This window comes from Mus caroli, chromosome 8 (genome assembly GCF_900094665.2).
Source record: "Mus caroli chromosome 8, CAROLI_EIJ_v1.1, whole genome shotgun sequence".
Lineage (NCBI taxonomy): Eukaryota > Metazoa > Chordata > Mammalia > Rodentia > Muridae > Mus > Mus caroli.
The window spans coordinates 56148221-56164957 of NC_034577.1; the positions used below are offsets into that span (position 1 = coordinate 56148221).

Here is a 16737-nt window from a genome sequence, read left to right on the forward strand (position 1 = left end):
GCTCTTAGAAACTGTCTTGAGAAATAACCTCACAATTACCAAGTATTCCTTGTGACATTTGTAACTTTACACTTCCTTGTGACTCTTAACTGGTATTTTTGGTATTTTCCAACAATGCCCTCCCCACCTCCTTGAGTTGTGGTTTCTTCCTTTAAATACCCCCTTACTCAGCTACTCGGGGCGCCACGGTCCTCTACTCCTGCTGGTGTATGACCGTGGACCCAAGAGCGCTCTTGAATAAAAATCCTCTTGCAGTTGCAAAAAAAAAAAAAACGAATTGAGGACTCACAGTAAATCTAAGAAGCTATCTTCTATGTAATTCTCATGTCAAATGTTACTTGAATGCTATTCTTCCTCCATTAATGAAAGAATATTAGCTACTAGTATTTTTATTTTATTTTAATTTATTTTTACACTACATATTTTATTCCCCCCATCCACCCTCAGACTGTTCTGCACCCCATACCTCCTCTCTACCCCCCTGTTTCCAGGTGGGTGTTCCCACCTCTTACCCCACCTGACCTTAAAACTCCCTGGGACCTCCAGTCTCTTGAGGGTTAGGTGCATCATCTCTGAATGAACACAGACCCAGAAGTCCTCTACTGTATGTGTGTTGAGGGCCTCATATCAGCTGGTGTATGCTGTCTGTTTGGTGGTCCAGTGTTTGAGAGATCGAAGGGGTCCAGATTAATTGAGATTGCTGGTCTTCCTATAGGATTGTCCTCTCCTCAGCTTCTTTCAGCTTTTTCTAATTTAACAACAGGGGTCAGTTGTTTCTGTCCATTGGTGCAAATATCTGCATCTGACTTGAAATCAGATGCTTGTTTGGTCTTTCAGAGGGCAGTCTTGTTAGGTCCCTTTTTGTGAGCCCCACCCTCTACCCTTCTAAGCCCCGCCCCTTCCCATTTGAACTGTAGAGTGCCGAGCAAGCCTTTTTGAAGGAGGCTGTTGATCTATACCTTAGAGTGTTAGAAATAAACTTCACATAGATCTTCATTCCAGACCTGCTGCAGCTGCAGAGAACAGGCGGCTGCAGAGGAGGCTATATGGACATGGGATACTATAAATTCTATCAGAAGGCTGGAGATGTGGGTAGGGGGTAAAGCGTTTGCCTAGCATCCACCAATCCTTAGTTAGGGTCAATAACCCAGCCTCAGTGACAGTATCAGGCCTTGGAACCTCTGCTTGAGCTGGATCCCACATTGGGCCTGTCGCTGGACCTTCTTTTCCTCAGACTCCTCTCCATTTCCATCCCTGTAATTCTTTCAGACAGGAACAATTATGGCTCAGAGTTGTGACTGTGGGATTGCCACCCCACCTCTCACTTCAGTTAGTAGTATTTTTATTAAATTTGATGGAAATTTGGCCAAAAGAAAAGTATACAATTTAAAAGATTTATGTCCACAGCAAAACACTGTCATTAACTTTTTAACAAATATTGTACAAAATGTTTTCTCTATCCATTGTTCTTTATTATGAAGTACAGTATATAAACAAATGTCTGCAAACATTAAAATATAATAAGTTATATCCAATAATTCATTTTACATTCAGCAGTTTAACCAACCTATTATGTTTTACTATTAAATAATGAAGTATAATTACTTTAGTATTAGTACTTTAATATTTATAGCTATTTGATATAAATATATTTAATATATTTTCTATTATTAATCATTTTATTTATTCTATATTTTAAATCTAAATATAGTTAAAGTGCAACTATGCAAACATATATACACATATATTGCATATATTTGTTTGTGACTACTACGTTTTCCATCTTACTAATAAATTGTATTTAATTTTCTATTAGATATCTTTCACAATATATATATTTGTATTGTAAGCATGCTATAAGAAGGGTAAGTATCCATGGCTATGATATATTTCAGTAATAAGGCAAGTAGATATAAAATTTCGACATCAAAATGATATACTATTTATTGTGGTGAAATAGCATAAGAAATGTCCACTTCAAACAAAAATTATTATGAGAACCACCAAATCTTTCCATACTCATTTCATTCCTTTGAAATAAGACCAATGAAGTCTGTCTCTGAATGACAGTAATAGGCTGGAAAATAAATCTTATTTCCTAGAGCAATTCACTTATACCATATTTTCTGAATGCATATTGTTAATGGCCAGAACCATTAAAAGCCTCACATTTCCAAGTATATAACTATACAAATACACAGCTTTGTCCATGGTAAGATTATTGATACAGTAGTATGTCAGACTGCAAAGATGTGTTTGCGGTTTTTCATCTGTTCATTAGGGATGCAGGACACTTGGGTGTTTGATGTATGCACAGTTGTTTGTCACAGTCATGTTTATTCCCAAGCATCCTCTGGGAATTGAATGCCAAATCTCTAGTTACTTTCAGCTTCTGGACCTTGTCACAAATTGAATGCAAAGATATTTACATACATATTACATAGGATTCAGCTTGACTGAGATATCGAGTTTCATTGAGTCATTTGGAATTATTAAATTTAAAAGCCACAGGAAGAAAGCTAAAAGTCATCCTTTTTATCAATATGTATTCATATATTCACAGTATCTCAAGAACTCATATCTGTCATATAATATGACAGAGAAAAATCATTTTCTCATGTGAACAAACTTTTGTACTAACGTACTGTGTTTAAAAAGACCCATGAATAATCACATTTGATTATTTTGCTCTGTTGTAAGCTTGTCCCCTTACTTTATTCCATCTATTTCTTTTAATTAATCTGTTCAACATCTAATTTTCAATTCTTACTTCTGGCCAAATAGAATAGCATTCCTTTAGCTCTCAGTAGTTTTTGTTAATTGAATAAATAACAAACCTCTTGTTCCTATGATTTTATGACATTCACAAAATCAACTCACACAAAAAAAACCCATAGAACTATGTAATGCTAAATTAAAAATAAGGGAGAATTGGAGAGATATAACCTTCAATCATAAAAGAATTATTTTCCAAGATATTTTATTTTAAAATACTATTTTATTGTATAAAATACCATGGGAATTTATCTCAGAAGCATGACAAAAACTTTCCTGTAAAACTGAGAGAATAGAGAATACCCTAGAAGAAATTATGACAATGTAGAAAAAGAAATTATGAGAGATTAGAATGTAGCTCTACTTGGGGAGTTATTCTCTATTATTTGGCAACAAAGAAGACAATTTCCTGAGGAACAAAAACAACAACACAATTTTAATGCTCTAATAAAAAGGATTGAAGAATCATGAAATTTTGTTTTCCATTTAAATTTATTAATACTTTTGTGAGTAATATTTGTTTTATTTAAAATGCCATTACTATGGAGACAGCTTTGTTTTTTTCAGTCAGTAAAGAAAAGTTCTATTGGAGTTTAGGAAATTCAAACACATACAGCAAGGCACACAGAAGAAGACCTTGTGCAAAGCAGAGATGGTGCTGTAGAAGATAAAGTCTAGCTTCTCCTTGAGGGCCAGACAGAGGCTTTAAGGATCTTTGAGAGGATCCCTGCCACCATCCCATCCAATTGCTTTGAACAGTTTTAACAAAGACAGCAGGCCAAGAGGTCCACAATTTTAGAATTGTAGAACTCTTAAATAATAAGCTTCCCTGACTTAAAGAGAATGATAAATTATTTAAAGATACAGAGAAACATTAAATATATACACACATATATATGTGTGTATATGTTTATACATTACTATATTTATACAAATATGCATGCATATTCTCTGAAGAATTTAAATTCTTTTACATATAAAAATCATACATATTAGGTGCATATATATATATACAAACATTTTCTAAACCTCCCTCTATGTTTTTAATTATTTTTAAAATTCCCAGAATTGTTTTCTCACGTGGATCTGACTTTTTACTAATGTGTTATTTTGAGCTTGAGTCTTGTTTTCTAGTTCTAATCCTTTTATTACTGTAGGTGAAATATTTCACAAATGTCATAGTGAACATGATATAAGTGTGAACATAAATGACTCTTGAGAATGAGACTTTATTGTTTCCCAACATATATCTTTAAAGAATAAATGTCACATAATGAGTGAAATGAAGTCACCTTTCAAGATTGGTGCCCAGGTTTCTCTTCCAATAGCCTGCAGATTGCCTTCTTTGCCAAAGATACTAAAATGTAGAGGTGAAGGCTCCATGGTCACAGTCACCTGACCTCTCTGTTCAGTGTATAGCATGAGTGTGACTGTTGTGCTCAGCAATCTAGCACTTTAATCAACTTCTAGCCTAGCTTCAGTCTGGGAGGTTTAGAGAACTTCACAGGACTACATAAGCCAAAATCTCAAGGGAATATAAGCCAGATCCATGGAAGCCTTGCCAGGCTAAAAAAGATGAACACTTCAGGTGATATCTTCCATAACAAGGAGGCCTCACTAGAGTCCCTCTCAGAGATTCTAAGAAGTTTCTACTGCAGTGTTTCCACACCACACCTCCCAATTTCCCACAATTCTAGCAGTCCCTCCCTCCATTCTATTCCTCCTCAAAACAATTTAAATAGACCTATAACCCCATAGTGAAATAAAAACAGTCATTAATAGCCTCCAAAACAAAAGAACCCAGGGCTAGACAGTTTTGGCACAGAATTCTACCAGTCTTTCAAAAAATAGTTAACCCAATTCTCTCCAAAATAGAACAGAAGGAACATTGTCCAATTCACTTTATGAAGCTACCTTTATCCTGATCCCCAAACCATGTAAAGTCTGAACAAAGAATACAGGTCAATTTCCACTGTGAACATAGATGTAAAAATCTCAATAAAATATCCTAAATGCAAATCGAAGAACAGATCAAGAAGATCATCTACCATAATCAAGTAGGCTTCATTTCAGATATGCAGGGATAGTTTACATCTGAAAATTCAATCAGTGTTGTCCACCACATAAATAAACTGAAGACAAAATACACATGAGCATCTTATTAGATGCACAAAAAGCCTTTGAAAAAGTTCAACACACCTTAATGATAAAAGTACTGGAGAGATTAGTGATACAAGAGACATACCTTGAGGGAGTCCCTGTATGTATCAACATGAATGAGACAGCATGGAATTTAATGACAGACTGTTTATTGTGGGCATATTGAAAACACAGTACAATTTAGGGACCGGTATCAAGGCAACAACAAGTGCAGTTACATGTGTGCAATCAAACTTAAGGTGGGACTATATGGAAACTCCTTTACAAAGGGCATGTGACAGTGAGACTGAATTCTATAGTTAAAAGGCCTAGAATCTGGTATGGTCTCAGAATAAGACAGAATATACATCAGCAAGTTTTAAAGTACATATGACACATTTCCTAAGGATAGGCAAATATCTGGAGAGGGAAGAGCCTGGGACAATAACTATGGGGATTTTAAGTGAGGTGTGCCTCTGTGGCAAAAGGTGAATGAGATCTACCCTGACAGATGGCAAAAAGCTCACCAGGTCATTAACAAAATCCCGTCTCAGCTTTCTGAATTGAATGCAAGTATTTGATTTTTATCTCCCACTGCATGAATAACATTCCTGTTTCTCTTAGTGCTTCTCTGTTAGTACAAGACCATCATTCTCTCTACAATATCTAAATATAGTAAAGGCAATTTACAGCAAACCTATAGCCAATATCAAATTAAATGCTGAGAAACTCAAAGAAATTTCACCAAAATCAGCAACAAATCAAGGCTGCCCACACTCTCCATGTCTACACATTATCTTACTTAAAGTTTTAGCTAGAGCAATAAGATAAGTGAAGGAGATCAAGGGAATATAATAAGGAAGTCAAATTATCATCTTTCGCAGATATGATAGTATAAATAGGGGCCCTAAAAATTCCAGTAGGGAACTCCTACAGTTGATAGACACTTTCAGCAAAGTGACTAGATAAAAGATTAACTCAAAACATTATTAGGCCCACAATATACAAATGACAAAATTAGTCATTTTTACTATTCACAATTGTCATCAACTAAGACTCATACTAGGTGATCTAGAACTCGAAATTTATCTAAGAATAGTAACTCAGCACATTGATAGCTGTCCTATCACTCTGGTTTCACTACTTTGGACAAGAAAGGAATCAATAACCCCACTGGTTTTTTGTTTGTTTGTTTTGTTTTGTTTTGTTTGTGGCTGTTTGTCTTTGGATTTACTATCTTTGGGCTATCACAGTTTCATGTCTAACACTGTCATTAGTTTCAGAAGGTTCTGACTCATCAGAACACTTACAAAGAACACTGCCAGCTTATTTTCAGTCCAGCTATCAAAGACTCATGCTTATACTGGGGTGTGGGGCATCTCCAGGAAGAAACAGAGACCTGGGATTAGGAAGGTCCCAAGATTCAATGGGGGTGCCCTTAGCTATGACACACAGCCTTGGAAATATGGAACCTAAAGAGGCCATCTCTTGTAGCCAGGCAGAAACACCAATGGAGCTATAGGGACAGAAATCCACCCACAAAACTTTTGACCCAAAATTTGTCCTTTCCACAAGAAATGCAAGGATTGTGGATAGAGTAGAGACTGAGGGAATGGCCAACCAATAACTGACCAAACTTGAGATCCATCTCATTGGCAAGCACTACTCCCTGACACTATTAATGATAGTCTGCGAGGCTTGCAGACAGGAGTCTAGCATAGCTGTACTCTGAGAGGGTCTACATAGCTACTGACTGAAACAGATACAGTCACCCACAGTTAAACAGTGGGTGGAACTTGGGGACTCATGGAAGAATAAGACAAAGGATTGCAGGCCCTGAAATGAACAGGAACCCCACAAGAAGACCAATAGAATCAACTAACCTGTACCCTTGGGACTCTCAGAAACTGAACCACCAGCCAAAAAACATACAAGGGCTGGACCTAGGACTCACTGTACATATGTAGGAGATGTGCGGTTTGATCTTCCTGTGGGCCTTGAACAACTAGAGGGAGGGCTACCTCAAAAGTTATTGCCTGTCTATGAGATATGTTCTTCTAGTTGGGCTGCCTTGTCTGGCCTCAGTGAGACAGGATGCTCCTAGCCTCACAGAGACTCTCAATGTTCCAGGACGGGGTGATGATAACCAAGGTTGCCCCCACCCACTCAGAGAAGAAGGAAGTGGGGGAAGTATTGTGGGAGGCTAATAAGTGGGAGGTAGGCTAGATGTAAAGTGAATAAGTAAAAAAATAAATTACAAAAATTAAGTGAATGAAAGCAGCATGGGAATTGCCAGAAACCACCCTATTTTCTCTGTAAGTTATTTGATTCTTTAGCCACAAGCTATTAATGACTAGTCAACCCATTTTTCTCACTGGAAGCTGACATGCTGATATGGAGAGCAGGGCCTTTATTCCCACTCATCCCCATCACCACCATCACCCTTCACAGATATAGTTAGGCTACTTTTCTACTGCCTTCCTTATTAACTCTAAAGTAATCTACACAATGCAGTCATAAGAGTGTGGTCTTTAAAACACTAGCCATGTGGCACTAGTGCTTGCTAAAATTCTGCAATGGCTTGCAATTCAGTTTGCTGTGGTATTCATAATCTATCGCCGTGTTTGCCCTCATGACGCCTGTCTGACATTTTCTTATCTCACTCTAACAACATCAATTACTACTACTACTACTACTACTACTACTACTACTACTACTACTACTGAGGACTACTACTAGCCCTGCATTCTGCTTCCTCCCCCAGGAACCTGCTGCATACTGGGTAGGAAAGAATGAAGCAGAACCTTGATCTAAGGGGTCGCCAAGATCTTGGTGCAGCTGTGAGTGTCAGGGACAAGGGCATGGGGTGATCTTCTCCAAGGATTTCATTGTTACAGCTCTTTTAGAAGGTATTCAGTGAACCAGCTATCTTAGATGGTGCTCAGTGAGACTGCTTGTTCTCTTTATTCAGAGTAAACAAAGACTATATGAACCCTGGGGAGTTAGTAGGGGTACTCAGGGTAAGAGTGCATTATTGTCTGTGGAAAAACACAAATTAAAAAAAAAAACAAGTGGGAATGCTTCATTTACATGAAGAATTCCAGATAGGTGCTTGCCTGGGCAGAAATTTATCAGAAGAGAGAACGTTGCACCTTTAATTTAGCTGTGGACATTCCAGGAGTAGAGTACGTGGGTATCATGCTCTCCAGATAAGGTCTGTCAGAGAAGAGAAAGCCCTCCTGAGAAAAGGAGTTCTCCGTTTTGTTCTGAGGTCAGGAGCAATCCAGACATGAAAGATTGAGACCTTAATAGCAGGGTCAGCCAACATGCCACCATTCCCACTGATGTAATTTGCATTCCTCAGTGAAAAATCTTCCATTTCTTTCATTCAGTTTTTGACTTAATGTTTTAGATTTTTTTCCCTCAGAAAAAGTGTGAACACTGATTTTATATAACTTGATATGTATTGTCTCAAAGATTTACAAAAGCAAAGACAATAGCATTATGAGCTCCATGAACATATTACCTAGGCATAAAAATGAACAACTAATGATTCATGTTATTACATCTGTATTTATTGCCTTTCGCTACACTGTATTCAAAATTATTTTCAAGAAAATGTCAGAAGTTGCATCTGTTCATTCATAATGTATATTCCTCACTTCAGACAGCAAACATCTCCTTACTGTGTTTATTTTTACACAGCACTATCAGAATCTAATATTTATATCAACTATTTCTTGACTTTGCTTTCTCTAGCTTTCATGAAATGTAAGCTCCCTGAGAGTCAGAAGTGTTTTGTATTTTGATCACTGCTCTTTATGTATACATTTTATGATATTAAAAGTACTGGGACACACACAAATGCATACTATAAACATTTTCCAAACAAAAAAAAAATGGATTCACTGGAGTGTGAAATAAGAATTTTGATGTTTTTATGAAGCAAGTCCTACCCTCCATATATATATAATAAAAAACACAGCCCAGTTGCTGAGTCTAAAGCAGAAGAGACAGATATAAAACAATGCTGTATAATAAAATTTTATATTGTATTCCTTTACAAAGGGATTGAATTTATATTGCATAGTAGACTCAGAAGGTTAGCATTAAATGCTTGAAAAACGTTGAATTTACATTTCTGGAAAAGAAACAATCACAAACACTAACAATTCTTATGTGCACCTGTCAACAGACAAATGCATTCATTAAGCCTATAGAAAAAAATATTCATGTGGGAACAATACCACATTCCTAACACTAGAAAAGGAAAGAGAATTGTTGTACAAAAGCATACATATTCAGGCAGAATGCTAATAACCAATCAGTATCTGAAACAACTAAATATATTCTCAAATGCGCCTGCATTTCAGCCATTTTAAATAATTTCTATAAATACAAGTATTTCATAACTCATCTTTTGCCTGGAGTGGTAATCTCTGCATGATCTCCTCAGAAATCCAATTTCAAGTCTAGGTTTTTTCTATCATGACTGCAGAATAGCCTTGGGCTTGTTGTGAATTTTCATGGTTGATTTTATTTTATATGAATGGCAGGATCATATATTTTAATTTCATTCATTATATCTGGCCTGAGCATGACCTTTTACTACTTTATTGTTCCTTTCTCAACTATCAAAAATCTTTGTTTTAATGCAGTAGGGCAATAATGTTAGGAACTTTGGAAAATACAGTGAGACTTACAATTTCAAACATGCTAATTCATGTTCAGTACACTCAGAGTTCTACTAGCCACATGAAAATGAACATGTGAGATGTGCATGGCCTTTCCCTCAGCTCTCGGGGAAAAACGGACCTTGATTCCCTGTGTATGTGAGGTGTCTCAGTTATCTGTACTTTTATGCAGAACATGTGAGTAAAACCTCTGTATAAATATTTATATACAATTGTTGAATTACCCCAGGTCTTGCCTATGTTTGTGACTGTTCTTGAATGTAACTGCATTACTAACTTTTATAGCTTTCTTTTCATACTGTAAGAAATAGAAAAGTTTTTTTTAAAAAGATATGCAGCGGAAAGGAGGGAAAGTTCAGGAATCTATAAAAGTGTCTTGGTGCAATTTTCATGTCTAGATTAACAGAAATAATCAAACATGAGTGACTCACGTAAAAATGTATCTTTGGACTTAAATAAAATTGACCCAGGCTTGTATAATCACAAGACTTGGGAAGAGGAAACAAAAGGACCAGTGTTCAAAGCCAACATCATCTACGTAATGGGGGCAACTGTGAGTTACCTGACACCCTAATGAATTTTAAACATGATTTTATATTTAAAAATAATAGATTGTCTAAACTATTAAAAAAACCAAAAGAGCTATCCAAGTACTTTCAATCTTAGACCTCTTTCTAGATATCAACCAAAATGCTAACTAATAACTACAAAAGATAACATTTTACCAAATTTATAAAAATTAACATTCTTTGACAACTTATTATCATAAAATGACTGAACTTTATATGAAGTAATATTTGTAATATTTATGATTCATGATTTAAAGAAGAGCTTTTAACAACTGTAAGTAATATATACATATGAACTTAACTTATGAAACAAAAATACTTTAAGAATCATCAGACATGAGACTAACCTAGCAGTATTTGTAACAAATACATTTGCAATAATGTTTCTTTACATGGTAAACTTTCCTTAATGGAACTACTAATGCACTGATTATATATTTATTATGTGAAGTTGGCCAGCTATTTTTTATACTAAGAATTTATTTTTTATACTAAGAATTTATCAACTGCATGAAGCTCATTTTTCCTCTCAATATTCGAATGGGAAAAGTCGGCAGTAAGTAATGATATTCAATAAAATTAGTAAGAGAAGTAATAAAATCATGTATTTTAATAAGTAATAAAATATTTAAAATTATGAATAACTTAAAAGTCAGATTTAATCAGAGTCTGTTCTGTAGTTGAAAGTGTAGAAATTTGCCAGGCATAAAAACACACTCCGTGTACAAGTTATTAAAAATCTTAGAAAATATTTACATTTGGAACTTTGCCTTTTTAAATGACATAATAAAAGCATCCTTCAGTTTAGTTATTTTGCTTACTAGGACAGAATCCTAAAAAGACAATAATATTGTAAAAGAAACTTAAAAAATTCCCTAAGAAAGGTGGTTCACTAGACAAAGTACTTACCACATAAACACGAGGACCTGATTTGGTTGTCCATAGAACGCTGATAAAATGTTAGGCACAGCTATGACTCTGAAACTTCAGGGCTGGACAGGTCTGAAGAATCTTATTATCTAGTCAGCATAGCCAGCTGATGAGCTCCAGCTTCAGTGAGAAAACCTTGCTAAAATATAACGTGGGGAATGACTCAGAAAGATACCTGACATCAACATAAATCCCCTCACACATGTACACACAAATGTGCACCCTTGCACATACATGCACTATAAACACGCATTTTAACTTAAGGAGAAAAAAACATATTTCTAGTATTCTTACTGCCATATGTATTTGATACTTTGTTCACAATGATCAGTCGTGGTTCTTTATGCTAAAGTGTTTGGTAGCACATCTTTACTTTTAGCCTTCGATAATATGGATACAAAAATCACTTAACTCTTTTTCACATTTAGAAATCTGTTATTTTCTGTTAAATCTTTTCACATTACTACACTGTTTAACATTTTATACAGATTTATTCTTCATTTATTGTCAATAATTACTTTCTATGATTTACTTTTAGTTGCCAAACATAATTTTCCATTTGCCTCTGAAAACACATTTGAGAAGAATAAATATTCTCTGAAATTGTTTCCATTTTAATTTCAAGAATATGATGTTATTTTGCCAGTAGTCTAAGAAACAGCTAACCTATAGCATTCTATATAAATACTATTATTGCCTCCAAATTAATAGCTGAATATAATATACTTTTCAAGCACAGAAGTTAAGCTATAATTTGACAATATATCATGGGTGACAAAATGCTAGCTTCAAAATACACAATATTTAGAAGCTAAAAATATCACTTGATGCAACATAATAAAGGTCATATTTGAAGTGTGTGATATCTTAGACATGTGTTTGTAGTTAATCTTTCTTTCCAACACACAGTAACATAAGATGACAAAGTATTAACCAGCAAATCCAAGGAGAACAGGACAGGAAAGAAGAGATACAATATATTGGAAGCAGAAAACAGCTGGAATGGGCACAGCATACAGAGAGTGAGTTATGAACCAGCAATACACAAAACTCATAGAAACATGCATACTATGCAGGCTGCTCTGGACTCAGAATCCATCAGTAGCTAGTTTGTCTAAGAAGAAACAAGTGGAACCAATAGACCTTCAATGCAGATCTCCTTCCACTCCATGCAGCTGGTAATTCTTTCCTTCATTGTGGTAAAGACAAAGTTCCATCCACTTCTGGAAAACTTTGAATCACCACGAGTCTAATGTCCACAGCTGACTGCCCTATGGCCAGTTGTGGCAGTTGGGCTGAAAGTAAAAAGAAAAGATGCTACATAGTAAACTGACAAGTTGTTATCTTAAAACCTCCAGTTAGCATCAGATAAATTTGGAAGCAAGATTGAGTCTCTTCTCACAAAACTATAGTTTCTCTCCAGTAAAATCAGTTTGCCCAAGAGAAATACCTCTGAATAATTGGTTATGGAAGAACTATTTAGACACCACTAGCCTTGGACACACTACAGGACAGCTAACCAACAGACTTGCAGCATTCATATATTCTGAGGACAGCTAACTAGGGTTTGGGTTTAATTCCCAGACACTGCCAACCGTTACTTCTTCATTTGAGTCAAATAAAGAAGATTCTAGGAACAACACAGAGGAGTAAGGAAAGAGCCAGCCTCAGTGGTGTGCAAAGGTTACTCAGGAAGAGGAGAAAGGATTACTGCTTGAACCCAGGAGTTCAAGGCAACATAGAAGACCCTGTTTATAAAACAAACAAGAAAAATTTAAAAAGATATAATAAGATCATATAATTCTCTTATTTCAATAAGCATATACAGGTATATATAACTCTTGTTAATTCTACAGCATACATTCCAAAAATGACTCCAGTGAATTTTCATTTTGATGATGGCTGTGCTCAGAATTTCTCGACTCATATATTTCCACTTATTCATATCATTGCTATTTCAAAGTAATTTAATTTTTTCCTGAGATGAGATGAATATTATCTACCCCAATCTGCAGGACTTAAACAACAGGGTTCTTGGAGGAAGGGAGCTACAACGACAAATTTTGGGATCAGAAGACTCATAGGAAGGAGTCAAGACAAAAATCCTGTTCAAGCCTCATTTATTCTTGGGAAATGGAGGGCTTTTAAAGATGAAAACCGCAAAAGGTATTTGCTCAGGTACACAGGCCAAACCGGGGGTGCTAGGTAACACATTGACATCAAGGGAATGTCCCCATTGTAAAAAGGCTTGGAAAGGAATGTCCTCATTGTGAAAGGTCCAGAAAGGAGTGTTCTCATTGTAAAATGTCAGGAGTCAATTACAGAACAGAAGCAAGATCGTGGAAGAAGCAAAAGAGTGTTAGATAATGGCTCAGGGACAAGATTCCAGGGGCTTCTGGGGCCCAACAATTAACATCAAAAAATGTATTAAGCCTGTGTAATACATCATTCATGTTAACAAGTAACACAAAATTAATATTCACAAAACTGAAAGATAAGTATTAGTAAATTTAATAATTAGGTTCTTTTCATAAAAGTCAGGACATTAAGGGGTTAATTGTTGGTAGAAATGTCCTATTAATGTTTACTTTGCTTTACAGAAGTTTGATGACACCATGCTCCATTTAATCTTCTCAAAGTCAAAACAGGACTAAAACCTCTTGAGGTGAATACACTAACCTTTATCACCATTTGACCCAGATAGCAGAATACTCTTGACTCTGAGGTCCTTAGTAATTATGTACATGAAGCAAGCACATTGTAGGGAGTATTCCTTGGGTATGATGGTCCTGGCCTGTGTAAGGAAACAATGTTAGCAAGCCCTGGGGGAAAAGACAACAAGCAATATTCAGTTTCTTGGAGTCAGCACTCCAGGTCCTTGCCTTACCTGAGATTCTGACTAGTGTTCTCTCAAAGACCAGATATGGGTCATTGAAGCTAGTTATCTTGCCCCCCCCTCCAAGTTTCTATTAGCCATCGTGTTTTACCAAAGCAATAGAAACCAAATTAAAAAATTACTTCAATATCATTCATTAATCAAGACAATCTGTCAGAGATATGGCCACAGACCAATCTGAGTTGGTTTCTCAAATTATGCTTCACAGGCTACTCTACGCTGTATCAAATTGACAATAAAAGCTAATGAGAACATTTGTCCATTCTGGATATGCATAAATTATATATAAAATCTAAGTTAAAAGTATATTAAAATGTGTATCCGTATAAGTTTTATCGTAATATTTTTAAAGTATAGAGAATTATTCCTTTCAAAGAAAGAAATGTTCATCTCTGCTCTTCCCTGTTCCAGAGATAGCTGCATCTTCTTGTGCAGTTCTAGCCTTGTCCCATAGACAAAATGGTGAAGGTCATTGTGAACAGATTTGGCCATATTAGGTGCCTGATAACCAGGACTGCCATTTGCTTTCCACTTGACAAAGTATAGATTGTTGCCATCAACAACCTCTTCATTGACCTCAACTACTGGTCTGTGTTCCAGTATGACTCCACCCATGGCAAATTCAACAGCACAGTCAAGGCTGAGAATGGGAAGCTTGCCATTAATGGGAAACCCATCACCATGTTCCAGGAGCCAGACCCCGCTAACATGAAATGGGGTGATTCTGGTGCTGAGTATGTCAAAAAGTCTACTAGTGTCTTCACCACCATGGAGAATGCCAGAGCCCACTCGAAGGGTGGGGCCAAATAGGTCATCATCTCTGCCGCTTCTGCCAATGCCCCCAAGTTTGTGATGGGTGTGAGCCATGCAAAATATGACAACTCACTCTAGATTGTCAGCAATGCATCCTGTACCACCAATTGCTTAGCCCCCCTGGCCAAGGTCATCCATGACAACCTTGGCATCGTGAAAGGGCTCATGATCATTGTTCATTGTTCATGCCATTACTGCCACTCAGATGCCTGTGGATGGCCCCTGTGGAAAACTGTGGTGGGGGCCTAGGAAGCCCTCCCTACTCTCTTGAATACCAGCAATAAATTCTGCTGCACCAAGAGAGAGAGAGAGAGAGAGAGAGAGAGAGAGAGAGAGAGAGAGAGAGAGAAAGAAAGAAAGAAAGAAAGAAAGAAAGAAAGAAAGAAAGAAAGAAAGAAAGAAAGAAAGTGTTCACCAGTAACCAGTATTGTCTCAAATATAAAATCCAGGAACCTAAAAATATAACATATGGAAAGAGCAAATAGTTTACAATTCAAGAAAGAAAATTAATTTAACACTTGAAAATCAGACAATTTGTAGACAAAAACATGTGAAAAGTTAGGTCAAGACTTGTTTCATGAATTTTAGCTGATAAAATATTTTTAAAACAAGATTTTTATGCTTATTTTTAAATTTTAATTGTTTTATATATTTGCATTCCAAATGTTGCTCCTTTCCCAATCCCTCCTCCAAGAGATCTTTACCCTATCCTCTTTGCCTCTGAGAGGGTACTACTCAACCCTCACCCCTACCACCCTTCTTACCCCCTCCCATATCCCCCTCTCCTGGAGCATCAAGTCTCTACAGGATTAGTCCATTCTGCCCCCGCTGAGTCCAGACAAGGCAAGCCTCTGACACGTATGTGCTGGGGGCCACAAACCAGCACATGTATGCTCTTTGGTTAGTAGCTTAGTCTCTGGGAGTTCCCAGGGGTCTGAGTTAGTTGATACCCTCAATCTTCCATCAGCTCCTTCAATCCTTCACCTAACTCTTCCATAGGGGTCCCCGACCTCAATCCAATCAATGGTTGTCTGTAACTATCTTCATCTGTCTCAGCTGCTGGTAGAATTTCTCGGATGACAGCCATGTTAAGCTCCTGTTTGCAAGTATAACATGGCATCAGTAATACTGTCAGGGTTTGGTGCCTGCCCATAGGATAGATACCAAGTTCTACCAATCACTGAATGTCCTGTCCTTTCAGTCTCTGCTCCACTTTTGTTTTTCTATTTCTTTTAGTCAGGAAGAAGTCTGAGTCAAAATTTTTGAAGGTAAGTTGGTGACCCTATCCTTCCACTGGGATCCTGTCTATCTACTGGTGGCGGTCCCTTCAGATTCCATCTACCAACACTTGGACATTTTGGCTAAAGTCATTCCACGGGTCCTGGGAGCCTCTCATATTCCCGTTATCTGATACTATGTAGAGGTTCCCTCTGCTTCCCACCCACACTGTATATTTCTATTTATTCTCTTTAACTCTCTGGGCTTCTCTCCTCCCCCATAGTTGATACTGACTCCCTTTTTGTTCCCCCTCCCCTCTCCTACTCAGGTACCTCACTCCCTCTGCCTTCCATGATTATTTTGTTAACCCTTCTAAGTGGGACTGAATCATTCTCATTGGGGCCTTTCTTCTAGATCAACCTCTTAAGGTCTGTATGTTTTATCATGTGCATTCTGTACTTTTTGACTAATACTTATTAGTGAATACATATCATGCATGTCCTTTTGGGTCTGGATTACCTCACTCATGATGATATTTTCTAGTTCCATATATTTGCCTGCAAAATTCAAGTTGTCTTTGTTTTTAATAGCTGAATAGTATGCTACTATGTAAATGAACAATGTTTACTGTTTCCATTCTTCAGTTGAAGGACATCTGGGTTGTTTCTAGCTTCTGGCAATTAAAATAATATAGTGGAGAATG

At 36.7% G+C, this 16737-nt stretch overlaps 1 pseudogene; it reads left to right on the plus strand.

Moving 5' to 3' along the window:
• Window positions 1–14462: 14462 nt before the first annotated feature.
• Window positions 14463–15087, plus strand: LOC110300837 (annotated as a pseudogene).
• Window positions 15088–16737: the final 1650 nt, after the last annotated feature.